The sequence below is a fragment of the Elaeis guineensis genome, chromosome 1, assembly GCF_000442705.2.
Source record: "Elaeis guineensis isolate ETL-2024a chromosome 1, EG11, whole genome shotgun sequence".
NCBI lineage: Eukaryota > Viridiplantae > Streptophyta > Magnoliopsida > Arecales > Arecaceae > Elaeis > Elaeis guineensis.
In genome coordinates, this window is record NC_025993.2 from 92,436,374 (window position 1) to 92,448,039 (window position 11,666).

Sequence of the window (11,666 nt, forward strand, 5' to 3'; positions counted from 1 at the left end):
TTAATCTTACTTGCAAAAGTAAAGCCCTCTTTCTCAAAGAACCGAAAATCTATACTCTTTCCGGTTTCAACTTTTCTATCAGAAAGAGGATTCTTACTGGGGCTTAGGAAGGATTGAGGGGGACCTTGAGCAGATACTGAAACTGGAGTGGGAGCAGTTGAAGACTGAGCATGCCTTTTCTTTCGGACAATTTCTTCAGGCTCACGGATTGACTTTCTTCTTTGGGAAAGTTTCATCTTCGGAGCCATATTCAATATAGTAGCAGGCAAGGAGACTTGAATTGAGTGGAGGAGGGATCACAAGAGAGTAAAGAGGGATTTTGGTGGAGAAAAGAAGTGGATTTGGGAAGATCGGTGAAGTGCTAGGGCACGTTCCAACCGCACCAAACAATGCGAGAAAGCACAAAAAAAATCCCTTTCTAAGGTGGCAATTTTTGGTGGAGAGGAGGAGGGAGAATTGCTTCGAAATAAATCCTTGGATTTGGAGCAAAAAGAATTGGAGAAGACGGCTTTTGGAAGGAGGACGATGAGAAGATGAGTCGTCTCACAAACAGGGTCCCTTATAAAAACAATGAACCCAATGGAAGTTGGTGGGATTTACAAGTTTGCCATTGAGTCGACTCATGGGGGTCGACTCATGAAGTTCAGAAAATCAAGAAAAATATGAATAAATTCCAGAAAAATTTGAAATTTTGGGAGAAGGAGTTTTGCTCAAAGATAAGTTTTTAGAATGATAAACTTGAGCTTTTGGGACCAGGGTAGATGTTGGAAATTGAGCTCTAAGAATCAATTCTTAGAAATTGAGAAAAATTTAGGCATATGGATCTAGAATTCCTAGATTTCTCCTAATTTCACAGAATCTATCCTCACTAAGGGCCTTTGTAAAGATATCAGCTAATTAATTTTCAGTGCAAACATATTCAAGAATTATATTTTTATTTTGAACATGTTCTCTTATAAAATGATGTCTTATTTCAATATGTTTGGATCTTGAGTGTTGAATTGGATTTTTAGATAGATTTATGGCACTTTTGTTATCACATCTTATTGGTGTTTCATTAAGTTTGATTCCAAAGTCTTCGAGTTGTTGCTTAATCCACAAGATTTGAGCACAACAACTTCCGGCTACAATGTATTCGGCCTCAGCCGTAGATAGTGCCACCAAATTTTGTTTCTTGCTAAACCATGAGATTAGGTTAACTCCAAGAAATTGGCAAGTTCCACTTGTGCTTTTTCTATCTAATTTACATCCAGCAAAATCAGCATCTGAATATCCTAATAAATTAATTTGTGAGTTCTTAGAGTACCATAACCCTAGAGTTTGTGTACCATTTAAGTATCTAAGGATTCTTTTAACAGCATTCAAATGAGATTCTTTAGGATTAGATTGATATCTAGCACATAAACAAATACTAAACATGATATCAGGCCTACTTGCAGTTAAATATAATAATGAGCCAATCATACCTCTATAGTATTTTAAGTCTACACATTTACCTTCATCATCCTTGTCAAGCTTACTTGAGGGATTCATTGGTGTGCCAATTGGTTTGCAGTTCTCCATTCCAAATCTTTTGAGTAGTTCCTTGGTGTACTTGCTTTGGGTGATGGAGATTCCCTCTTTTGATTGTTTGATTTGGAGTCCGAGGAAGAAGGTGAGTTCTCCCATCATGCTCATCTCGAACTCCCCCTGCATAAGCTTAGCAAAGTCTTGACAAAGGGATTCATTAGTAGACCCAAAAATTATGTCATCAACATAAATTTGTATAATTAGCATATCATTTTGATTTCTTTTAATAAATAGGGTTGTATCTACATTACCTCTTGTAAAACCATTATTTAGTAAAAATTTACTTAGCCTATCATACCATGCTCTAGGTGCTTGTTTTAATCCATATAGAGCTTTATTTAATCTAAAGACATGATTAGGAAAAGCATGATTTTCAAATCAAGGGGGTTGTTCTACATATACTTTTTCAGCAATATATCCATTTAAAAATATACTTTTAACATCCATTTGAAATAACTTGAATTTCATAAAGCAAGCATATGCAAGTAGAAGTCTAATAGCTTCTAATCTAGCAACAGGTGCAAAGGTTTCATCAAAATCAATTCCTTCTTCTTGATTATATCCCTTAGCAACCAGTCTTGCTTTATTTCTAATTATATTTCCATGCTCATCTAATTTGTTTCTAAAGACCCATTTTGTGCCAATTATTGAATAATCTTTAGGTCTTGATACTAAGGTCCAAACATTATTTCTTTCAAATTGATTAAGTTCCTCTTGCATAGCATTAATCCAATTATGATCATTTTCAGCTTCTTCAAAAGTTTTAGGTTCAAGATGAGATACAAAAGCACAATGATTAACTACATCTCTAAGTGAAGAACGGGTTTTTACCCCATGCATAGGATCACCAATAATTAACTCCTTAGGGTGGTTGTGAACATACCTCCATTCCTTGGGTAGGTCATTTGTACCTTGAGGTTGTTCTTGAATTTCTTCACCTCTCTCATTTTATTCGTCTTCTTGATCCTTGTCTTCTGGAGTTGCTGAATCTTTCAGAGTGATCTCCTTCATACCTTCTATTAGTGAATCTGCATCATCAACACCCTCATTCTTCCTTGAAGGAAGATCGTTAGATTCATCAAAAACAACATGTATGGACTCCTCAACTACTAAAGTTCTTTTGTTGAAAACTCTAAATGCTTTACTAGTGGAGGAGTAACCTAGAAAGATTGCTTCATCTGATTTTGCATCAAATTTACCAAATTTTTCTTTGCCATTATTTAATACAAAACATCAGCAATCAAAAACATGAAAATATGTAATATTTGGTTTTCTTCCTTTCCAAAGTTCATAGGGGGTTTTCTTTAAAAATTATCTAATTAAAGCACGATTTAAAATGTAACATGCTGTGTTAATTGCTTCCACCCAAAAATATCTTGGAAGGTTGCTTTCACAAAGCATGGTACGGGCCATTTCTTCTAAGGTTCTGTTTTTCCTTTCAACTACCCCATTTTGTTGGGGTGTCCTAGGAGCAGAGAAGTTATGGCCAATTCCATTTTCATCACAAAAATTTTCAAAATCTTGATTTTTAAATTCAGTTCCATGATCACTTCTAATATTTTGAATTGAAATCCTTTTTCATTAGTGACTTTTCGGTAAAATTTAGTGAATATATGAAAAGTTTATTTTTGTGAGCTAAAAAGAAAATCCAAGTAAAACGAGAGTAATCATCTATAATTACAAAGCCATATTGTTTTCCTCCTAGACTAATGGTTCTAGTTGTCCAAATAAGTCCATATGTAAGAGCTCTAAGGGTCTAGAAGTTGAAACAGTATTTTGGATTTAAATGAAACTCTAGTTTGTTTACCTAATTGGCATGCATTACAAATTCTATCCTTTTCAAAATTCATTTTTGGCAAACCAAGAACTAAATCTTTCTTAATTAATTTTGAAAGAGAATGCATGCTAATATGTGCAAGTCTACGATGCCACAGCCAACTAGTCTCATTAATTTTAGCATTCAAGGATACTAGGCATTGCATGTCTAATTTGGCTAAGTCATTCAAATCTACCATATAAACATTGCCATGCCTATGTCCTATAAATTTAATGCCATCGATAATAGGACTAGTCACAATGCAAACAGATGATTCAAAAATTACTTTATACCCTTTATCACAGAATTGACTAATGCTAAGTAAGTTATGCTTTAAGCCTTTAACTAATAAAACATTCTCAATGTAATTGGAGGGAGTGATACCAATGTTACCTATCCCGATGATCTTTCTTTGCCATTATCTCCAAAGGTGACCATCCCTCCATCCTTAGCATCAAGCGTGATGAATTATGATTCATCACCAGTCATGTGTTTCGAGCATCCACTGTCAAGATACCATTTCCTGTTTCCTCTTGGGATGCTAGACACACCTGCAAGCAAAGGTCAAGTTTCTGTCTTAGGTACCCAAGCTTTCTTGGATCCTTTTAGGTTAGTCAAAATGATTCCTTTTGGAACCCATATTTTCTTTGTGTTTGCATATTTGTATAGACATGTGTATGATTTATGTCCTATTCTTCCACATTTGAAACAAGTAATATTTGTAGACTTGTTACTTGAATAATTTACATAAATATCCTTCAGAAATTTTTATTTCTTCAGAGGTTATAGCCAAGTCCAGCCTTATCATATATAGCTTTTGATTATCAAGATCATATTTAGTTTGTTTGAACTTAAGGTGAATTTATCTACTATAGTTTCAGCTTGTTAATTTCATTCTTTAAGTTTTGATTTTCTTGAATCAAGGTGGATTTTCAATTGAAAGATTTTCAGCTTGTTTCATTAAGGACTGATTTTCCAATTTTCAGTTCTTTATTTTTCTTTCCTAGTTTCTTTAATTCATCAATTGAATCATAGAATGCTTCATGCAATTCTTCAAAAGTAAATTCACTAGTGGATTCAGAAGTTACCTCATTTTCGTGTGCCATCAGGCACAGGTTGGCTTGTTCTGTTGAGGTTTCCTCGTCGGAGCTTGAGTCATCACTCGCACTCCAAGTCGCCATCATTGCTTTCTTTTTGAACTTTTGGGACCTCTCTTCAGTTGCGGACATTCGGATCTGAAATGTCCCGGCTTCTTGCACTCGTAGCATATAAGGGGTTGATCTTTCTCTTTCTCTTTGCTTTGTTCCCCTTTTGTGAGACTTCTTTCTCATCCCCTGTTTCCTTTTCTTAGAAACTTCTTAAATCTCCGGGTGATGAGTGCCATCTCTTCATCCTGTTCTTCATCTTCAGTGTCATCCATTTCATAATCAGGTGAAGTGTGGATTTAGGGCAATGGTTCTTTTCTTTTTGACTTCATCCTCTTGATGTTGCTTCATGTAGTTCATGAGTCATCAAGGATCCAAGAAGCTCTTCTAGAGGTAGAGTGTTCAAGTCCTTTGCTTCTTGGATGGCAGTCACCTTGGCTTCCCAAGTTCTTGGCAATGACCTGAGAATCTTTCTTACTAGCTCACTGTTAGTATAAGATTTGCCAAGACTCTTCAAACCATTGATTATATCAGTAAAACGAGTAAACATAGCAGTTATGGACTCATCATGCTCTATTTTAACAATTCATATTTATGTACAAGCATGTTTATTTTAGTCTCTTTTTACTTGATTTTTCCTCATGGGTTACTTCTAACCTATCCCATATTTCTTTAGCAGATGCACAAGTAGAAATGCGATTAAATTCATTTGCATCTAGTGTACAATAAAAACATTCATAGCTCTGGCATTTAATTGTGCCAGTTTCTTATCAACCTCATCCCATTCTTTTCGGATTTGGTTGACTCCTCACCATCTATAATCTTAGTGGGTGTGTGAGGACCGTTCACTATGATACTCCACATATCATAGTCAAGTGCTTGTATGAATATCTTCATCCGAGCTTTCCAATAGGTGTAATTAGACCCATTGAAAGTGAGGTCGGTTTGTAGATTGCCCCTCGGCTAGAGAAGTACCGACATGGGTTGCCATAGATCTTTGGCTCTTTGATTGTTAGATCAAAGAAGGGCTAGAGCACCGGGCTCTGATACCACTTGTTTGCCCAGCTATGGCAACCCAAGAGGGGGGGTGAATTGGGTTTCTAAAAATTTAGGCTTAATTAATTACTTATGATGAATAGAACAAAGACTTTAATTCAATATTATTCCTAAAGCAGAATGCAAGGATATAATAAGAAATAAAGAGAAACAATAAAGCACACCACAAACACAAGATTTATAGTGGTTCGGTGCCAACCTTGCACCTACATCCACTCCCCAAGCTCCTACTTGGGAATTCAATCCACTATACTTGTATTCAACCTGAATACAAACCGTCGGAAACTCCGACACTGCTATCCCAAGCTAGTCTACTTTTTCTAGGTACAAGTCAACCCAAAATACTCCGATTTCAGGTTCGGATCAACCTTCTTTGTTTTGAAAATCCTCCAAAAATAAGAGCAATACTCACAAAGAGTAAAATAGTTAGAGCACAAATTAATACAATAACAGCTCCTTAAATGAGCGAATATAAAATAAAAATACTTTACTCAAATGAGAATCTCTTTTTGATTTTCTCAAGGTGGATGAACGCTTGAATGAATGCTTTAGAGGAAGATGATCTTTGATTGAGACTTCTTGAAGGCTTGAAAGATCTCTTGATCAAGGTTGAACAATAGGCGTGAAAAATTCTCTTTGAATGCTCTTGCTTTTCTCTTTCACAATCTCTCGTGTATATTGTGGATCCTCTTCTTTTTCTTTGGGTATTTCGTTGATCTCAGGCTTTCTCGTGTAGATTTTGGATCCTTTGTATATCTGTTTGATCTTTTTTTTTATTCGATCCTCTGCTTTCTTTCACCTTTAGAACCTTTTTATAGCATTAAGAAATAAGAGAAAACATATTAGGTAGATAAAGAGCCGTTAGAGCATTTTTAGGAAGCATAAAAGGCAATTAAAGGCAAAAAATTAGCCGTTGCGGACATTTTCCGTCGCAGGGGTCGACTCATGAGTCGACTCATGCTCAGGAGTCGATCTGGTCGACTTCTATTGCAACGACCAGAAACTGATTTCTAGATTTTTTGGCCCAAATCAGCAGGGTCGACTCATGAGTCGACCATGCCTTGTGGGTCGACTCATGAGTCGACTCACAGGTCGTGGCCAAGCCAAAAATCCAGCGTGCCATGGAGTAATTTTTGCGTGCCAATCAGCTCATAGTGCATGAGTTGACTCATGAGTCGACTCATGCACTTCAACTTCATAACTTCAAAAATATAAGTTCAAAAATAATGAATTTTCACCAATAGATTTCAAATCATTTGTTCTACCAAATGGTACTTCAAATCAGGATTTTAGCAAATTACGATTTTGGCCTTGAAGAGCATAAGGACTTTTTCAATTTAAAATTATTTATATCCCTTCAATCTGCTTTGTAATCATCAAAATCAATCTAGGAGCAACAAGACTTTAGTGGATCTTAGGCTTCAATAGGCCTTAGTCATTTAGAGCCTCATGGTTTTATCTTTTAAAAGATGCCTCATGTGGGAGAGAAGGTTTCAATTCATATAAGCCATATTCTCTCATGATTCATAACCCATGTAGAACTAAGAGGCCCTTTCTACACCATAACAATATCCATTACACCTAAGAATAAATGGACATTCTTCATTGTTTGCTAGCCAAGGTACAGTCCTGCATCTAAATGCTCCATTCCTCTTTGGCATGGTGGCATTACCAAATAGGCCGACAACTTCCATGAAGACAAACACTTTGGTGATTAAAGATAAATATTTTGTAGAATTATTGTTGGGAATTCCTACTTTCCTACATAAAAGGAGACTTTGCATGTATCTATTAATTCGCCACTACCATAAGTGTTCTCAATTTGGTCCTATAATTAACTTCCTGCCATCCTTTGTATCCTAGAGAGGATTGATCAAAATCAAATGCCTCAGCCATTTAATGGGCTACATCGATTTCGACTTCATATCTAATAAATTCGAAGATCACATAAGCACCCAAGTGAAAAACCTTAGCAAGCAATTTTAGAGGAAACAAAAGTATGGAAGGCCATTTTCAAAAATCGTAGTATATCTTAATACTCATATTTATAAAGTTCTCAAAAAATTAGATGCAGAGATATCCAAACAGAGACTAGTTATATTTTTGGATCTCCCCTGCTTCTGAAGTCCTAATTAGGACCCCAACAGCTCAAGTACTTGAAGTACGTGGCTTTTCTCAGTGCCGCCTCTAATCACTTGGCCTTCTCATCAGTCCCCTCTATTCTTTTCCTCTTCTCAATGGTAAAAGAAGAAGAAGACATTCTCCTGGCCTGAGAGAAGGAACCGATTCTATTCTTGGCTTGCTAGTTGAGAGATCTGATGGCATAGTTCCAACGGCACAACTGTAATACCCCAATCCATAAACCTAGAAATCTTAATGGATCTTAAAAAAAAATAGAAAAAAGATTTCTTAAGGCCAGCACATGCTCTGCACGTGTTGGAAACTGATTTACCGTGGGAAGCAGGAACACGAGGAGAACTCTCGAAGGAAGTTCTCTTCCAATTGGGAGACCCAAAAGCTCTCGAAAATCCAAGTTAAATTGATCACAAATACTTCCAGAAGAAGCTCTATTTAAAGGCCCTGAAACCTTTGATTTTTGCTCATTGAGAATCATCGAAGTTTGCCATTCTTTTCTCTGATTTCTTCTCAATATACGGTTGTTTGGTCTTACTTTGGCCACCAAATATCAGATCAAATCATCCAAAATCAGGTAAATATCTTCTATAATCTTCCCTCAATCCTTTTTAGGTTTTAATCTGGAATTTGTGCTGATTTTGTTGCCAAAAAACTCTTGGAAAAATCTATTTTTCGGATCCCCTGTTTTGTCCATGTTGTTTTGGTTTTTTCCACCGCTAGTTGTCATCGCCGGTCGTCGGATTTGGCTCATTGGTCACCGGCGTGGCCTGATCTTCCAGTCATGAGGGTGGCCGATGGGTAAAGAGACCATTCTATCTTCCGCGAAAGTAGAAGAGAGAGAGGACTGCGCAGGTCTAAGGAAAAATTAAAAAAAAAAGAGAGAGTTTTTATCGCTTCTCTCTCCCTGCTCTGGATATGATTTTTGCCTGTCTCTCTTTAAAAGTTTTGCTTTCGCTTTCTATATTCTCTCTAAATTATTTTTTTTTAATAGATTTTTTTTTAAATTATTTTTTTAAAATTAATTCAATAAAAAAAAATTTTTTGATGATTTTGATCAAGTTTAATAAAGGATCTGATCTTAAGTAGAGTTTTGACTTAAAATTTATTTAGATCTAGTTTAAAATTAGAATTAATATAAGAATATAATTTTAAATAATAAATTCTGAAGAATCTCCTCAAGGTTAATTTATCTATTTATTTTATATTTTAAGAAAAGATAAGTAATGAACCATCTTTCGAGATATTTCATATTTATTTTAAAAATAAATAATTATTTTTTAAAATTATACATCATTTATCAAATTATGTGAAAAGTGATTCTAAAATACTATAGTTTATTGATTATACATATGTTCTGTAAAAATTATAATATATTCTGATATAAAAAAAGTTTGATATGGATCGAATTGTGCTCTCAGTCTAACTATGCTTCAGTAGACCCAGCTAATGGAGATTATATGTTTGTAATCAGTAGACCCCAATGGAGATTATACATTGGTTATCAATGGGCCCCATCAAAGGAGATTATACATTGGTTATCAATGGGTCCATCAATGAAGATTATACATTGGTACTCAGTCAATCCTGCTAGTGAAGGTTGTGCACTGATATTTAGTGGACCTTATTAGTGAAGGTTGTATGCTGGTATTCAGTGGACCCCACTAATGGGGGTTAAACGTTGGTCATAGTTAAAAGCTGTTGAGTTATATGTATTTTGATTCGAATCGAATTTATGATTATGTTTATATATGAATAATTGAATGATTTATTTACATTGAATTAGTGTGAAATATGTTGTTATTTTATTTATGGTATTTATTTTCAAAGATCATATCTATGATAATATCTAAAAAATCTAGTTGAGATATTCATTACTTACTGGATTATCAAGCTCATTATCTTTTTTTTTTATTTTTTAGGTTCAAATAATTAATTATGAGTGTGGGCTTTAATTTTGGAAGAGAGCTTTTAAAGGTGTGAGATTTAGCACTATCAACTTTGTTAAACTTAGATCCATTTTTTATATTATTTTTTAGTAAAACTTTATATAAGATATTTGATTTAGTTATTTAAATTAAATTAAATAATAATTATTTAAATTTTATTTTACTATGATGCATTGATATGATGATGAGATGTCTTACATGCTTGTGGATAGAATTCTCTATGAGTGTGTGGTGGTTGTCATGACCCTTGATCCACGATCTTGAGTTGGAGATATGACAACAGCCTTGCTTGGTCTTTGAGCGCTTCCACTGCCCCATGCTCGCTTCCACGATCAAAGAAATCTTGCTTGTAGAGCTCATGTCTTCTCTTTTGTGAATAATTTAATTTTTTGGAAGATATGAATGGAGGAAAGTAGTTTGTTTTGGCAAGCTTGATGAGAAAGGAGGAAGGAGAGTAAATATATAGGGGCTGGCTAAAACATGGGGACAGGAGAAGCCCTGGGATGGGATGCCGGTGGTTTTGGGCTCTCCATGATTTTCGAGATACTGAGGGCTATCTCGTTCATTTATTAGCAGCCTAGCTGAAAGTAGAGTAACAGGGCTTTAGCAAGGATAGGAGAAAATATATTAAATAATAGAGGCATCTAAGTTGTTTCTATTTTTTCTTTGTTTTCTTTTTCGGAGGGGGGTGGGGTAAGAGAGGGCATCTAAGTTAATTGGTATGATGTTTTGCACTTTATTGACTTTGAGGATAAAAGCTTGCTAACACTCATGCCTCCTAGGTGGATTGGATGATAAGTTTTACTAAGCCAGAATCTAGATGTAACATGAACCATTTGCAAGTGGTTTCAACTAGCTATTAGCCCTAGGATAAATGCAACAAAGGGGGTTGATTACTTTAGGAATGCTAGTTATTAAGACTCTAATTCTTCCTATCTTAGTATTGATTTTGTTATCGCTGAGCTTCGGTGACTCCACATCGGGAGGTTAGTTGAATGCACCCATGATGCGAGCTGCATGCCCTCCATGGCTGAGAGAACTGCAAGAAAATTTTCTCATCGGAGCATGTCTGATGGGTGATCTTCGATACTTAAGTTACTCAGAACTTAGAGAACAATTCAAAGGAGGAAGAAAGGTGGGTAAGAGAGAGAGCACCAGTCTTTTTCGCCAGGAGTTCAGGCTTTTTTGAGGATCTCCTGCTTATCTCTTTTATATTGAGAGGGTGCTGTAGGATGTTTATGCTGGAAACTGGTAGGCTGTCAGGGCCTATGAAGCCACTATTTGACAGATTATTGGGATTCATTTATTACTGATGTAAGATATTTTATATATGTAAGATAAGTGATGCAGAATCTTTTATATATGGAAGATGTCAATTAGAGATTAATCAAATTATTTGATTATTTTTATACTTAGATTTCTTTTTCTTCAAGTAAAAGCTAGCTAAGAGTTTTTTTTATCTTTTCTTTTTCTTCAAGCACAAGTTATTGTGCCTATAAATTATAACTTCTTGAAGGTCTTTGGCATCAATGAATTGAATCACTTTTCCTACTTTCAATTATCTTAGAGATTTTCATAGCTTCGATGTTTGTTTTTCTTCTCAAGTTATTCGAGAGCCCTGAATTATGCTTCAGGTTTTGTTTTTTTCATACTTCGAGTTGTATCAGCTGGTATCAGAGCTTCGAATCTTCCTTGACATTCGATCCATAGCCTTCGATGATGCTACAAGCGAGAGCAACGCCACAGGCAATCACCCCGTGGCCCTCTCTTTGGTGGATGTGATGGTGGTATTTCGAGACCTATCGAATAGGGTTGACGTGATCAACTACCATCTAGAAGAATGGAGGTAGAAGTACGAAACTGTGTCAAATGGCAAGTCGTGCCCACTACCAAAAGGAGATCTACACCAACCAACGTCAGGGTGTTGATGTTTGTCTTAGGGGTTAGGGCCATCAAAATCTGAACCCAAGGATGGATCATCGAAATGTATATGCAGGG

The 11,666-nt window shown here is 35.6% G+C and overlaps 1 pseudogene; it reads right to left on the reverse strand.

Moving 5' to 3' along the window:
• Positions 1–7,714: 7,714 nt before the first annotated feature.
• Positions 7,715–10,028, reverse strand: LOC140856278 (uncharacterized; annotated as a pseudogene).
• Positions 10,029–11,666: the final 1,638 nt, after the last annotated feature.